General features: G+C 41.0%; 1 protein-coding gene across 2 annotated transcripts in view; it reads left to right on the top strand.

The window, feature by feature from the left end:
* The window catches only part of LOC146597493 (S-adenosyl-L-methionine-dependent tRNA 4-demethylwyosine synthase TYW1-like), a 114416-nt gene that overhangs the window by 57978 nt on the left and 53119 nt on the right, over positions 1 to 3319 (top strand). The gene's annotated exons all lie outside the window — the stretch shown is intronic.

The raw sequence follows: 3319 nt of genomic DNA on the forward strand, positions 1-3319 counted from the left end.
AAAAGTGCTTCTATTCGCAGGTTTGCCGGAAGGTTATGTGTCACCTGCTGAGGTTAACAGACAAGAGGGACTATTTCATTTGAGTAATAAGTTTTACTGCCTTCTGCAATGGCAGTATTGGGCTGTTCTCTGTCAAATGTGTGAGTAGATCTAGGAGATTTGGTGTAAATTAGTGGTGTTCTCTTCTGTAAAGGCATATGGGTAGCTTTATCAAGCTACTTTCCTTTAACTGTGCTGGCTGATCTCATTAGGCAAAATATCAGCCAAATCCTGAGCTTACTGAAAGCAGGGACAAACTTACTACTAAGTTCTTTGTGAGAATGGAGGAGGGTATGGAGCAAAGGGAAGCTGAAATGAAGCAAAAATATTTAAGTCTTTTGGGGGATGCCTTTGCCCATCATTTCTCTCCTGTTTTTCTTGACCCTGGATAGGTAAGGTTCATTCGTTRCTGTGTGTTGTCAGAAATTTCCTTGCGAAGAATTGAAGGTGAATGTATTGGCAGGTCTGTCCATACAGCTAAAAATACTTTGGTCAAGGTGAAGAGGGAAGAAGTAGTTCAACTAGCAGGTGCATTTTTCCCCTAAAGGCAACTGCAATTTGAAGGGTCCTTGAAATGAGCCAATTAATAGTTGCTCCAGTCAGTAATATACTGTTCTGCCAGTGTCCTACTCTACTGGTGTGTTAGGTTGCCAAATGTGGGGCACATCAAGAAGTCTCTGGGAAGCTGCCATTTGTTAGATTTTCCTTGTAATGTTACACATGACCTAGTTGTAGAGGGCTCCTAAAAATTACATTTATCTGCTTTGAAGCACAAGCAGCTTTCTGTTTTCCCTCAAAGTGCATTGCTTGGTATTCATGTGGGATGTTAARCACCATTTCATAGGACGGTGATGAATGAAAGGTGGTGGAAGCTAATGCATCTTCTGATATTCTTGAGAAATACAACTCATATTTCCAAGTAGATGGGGAAGCGCTGATGCGTCGTGTTGAGAAAGCGATGCTATATATCTGGTAACAAAATGCAAGTATCATACTTCTGTACCACCTGACAAACYGTCCAGGTTTCTTCAGTTCTCCTGAGATAGACACAAACTAGTGTTGTAGCTGATATGAGTCACTGCTAATAAGAATCATTGATGGGTTTGTTTGGCATGTTTAGAAAAGAAAAAAAAGGTATAGAGGAGTTTCTACAGACACAAGTTGTTCCTTGCTGTGTTTGCTGTTGTGTTGTTTGGTAAGTGCTGATCCTGGGCTCTGTTCCCTGCATATGTTGCTCACCTGTGGCATGAAAATAGCCTGTTGGTCCATGGGGCTCTGCAGTGGTTGGTGCTGTAGAGATGTGTCATTAGAACCTGTTCCTGCTGCAAAATGTTGATAATCCAAATAGGTGAGTGAGAGAAAGGAAGAGGGCAGAGCACTGCCTTAGCGTACTGAGGACCAAAGATGGAAGGCCTCTTGTCCTCCTTGATCTCTCACTCCTGCGCTCTCTCACTTGTTTTGACTGAAGCTCTGGGCAAAGTTCTTGAGCCATTAGTTWAAAAAAAAAAAAAAAARRAAAARGGGGGGGGATAAATTTAATAAGGTATTGTTCCCAGTGTTTTCTCAGCATTATGCAGCATGCTGGTGATTAGTCACTACAGTTGTTTTAAAGAAAGTTTGAGGGAGGAAAAAAACAAAATCCTTTGTGATATCTCTGGAGCAAGCAGAAAGAGGCMCCCTTTTTGTCCCTTACTATTTGGAGTAAGTTTTATCCTTTCTGGAGGAAATCCTCATTGAGATGAACTTGTATCAAATTCTCTATACTGATCAATGTTTCTTGAGAGAGGATTTGCTGTTAAATAGCAGGTGGRCTCCCAGAAAGCTCCATTTGTTTCTTATGTCTTCAGCCCTCTAAGGCAAATGGAAAAGAAAAAAAAGACGTTAACATGTGCAGTCTAGAATGTGCCCTTTCCAAACATCATGTTTGAAAAGTCTGGTAGTTTCATCCTCTGACAGCCTTTGGTTCATCAGAACAATTGAGAGGTGACTTGACWTCATGGACAAGCACTTGGAGGAAGTACTAAGGATGAGAATTCCTATTCTCGTCATAAGGATGAGAAATCCATACTCCAGTGGTTGAAAGGCATTTCTTGCAGCTGTTGCTCCTTGTCAGTGCCCTATGCAAATGAGAAGTGAGGTGCAAATTAATAATGAGGACCCAAAAACTGTGGAGAGGAGAAATAGATTTTTTTCCATTCCTTGAAGTTTTCTACTCAAGTTGATGCCTTCTTGGAAAATGTAATTAACCAAACAGGTACTGTTTGAGAATGGAAATGATTCACCAGAGGTCATGCTGACGATCCATTTGTTTGGAACCAYATTTTTGGCTCTTTGCACTCTGTTTCCCTCTATGATACTAGACCAGATTCTGTAGATTAAGAAACTTTGAAAGCTGGCTCTCTTGTTGCTGCCTATAAATCACCAGGTGTTTTCCCAAACCATAGGGATAATGATCAATACAAATTGGAATTACCCCATGCTGATAGGTGAAATAGAGATAAAGGGACACCCAGTATTATAAATTCATTTTATTTTTTTTTAAGAGTTCATTATTAAACTGCCTACAGATTTGTATGCAAGAACACTGAAAATAACTCTAGAGAAAAGATGATGATGCGACACTAGCAGAACATGGCCTGTTTGTGGTTCAACATTATGTTGCAAAACCTATGGGCTCACTGGTGGAGGTCTGGTTTTTGGATTTTTTCTTTTTAGGGGAAGGATCCCCCTTCCCACCTGTTGAGAAAGTAACTCTTGAAGCAAGTGGTTGCTGCCTCGTGGAAGTTCATTGGCTTGATGGGTATAAGAGGATTGGGGAGGTGGTCCTGGTTGCTCACTCATGCCTTTTGAAGAGCACTCTTCCACCTTGACATGGTGTCACCTCTTCTTTCTGTGTCTTCTTGACTTAATCATGACAAATCCTGTTTGGTCTGCTTGCTACATCGTGTCTCAAAGTACTTGCTGTGCTGCCAGACAGCAAGTAGGCAGTACTGAACCGCTTTACCTTTCAGAGGACAGGTGCCAATGTCCTCTTAAACAGATTGGAACCACACACAAAGCAAATGGGGGGAGGAACCCTTTAGGTTAATAAATGTTATGGCACTGCAAGAACTGATGATGAAGCAGAACCTTATCCTGCCYGTCCTTCCAGGAGGGTCACAAAAAGCAAAGAGACAGCTTATTGGAGCTTTCTGGAGTTCAGTTACTGACTTGTATCTTTGTATGTGATTCACTTTTGCTTTAGATCTCTGGTTAAAGCTTTCTTTTTTTTTTTTTTTTT

Source organism: Rhea americana, unplaced genomic scaffold, assembly GCF_003343005.1.
Source record: "Rhea americana isolate MKP2758 unplaced genomic scaffold, rheAme1 scaffold_182, whole genome shotgun sequence".
NCBI classification, from domain to species: domain Eukaryota; kingdom Metazoa; phylum Chordata; class Aves; order Rheiformes; family Rheidae; genus Rhea; species Rhea americana.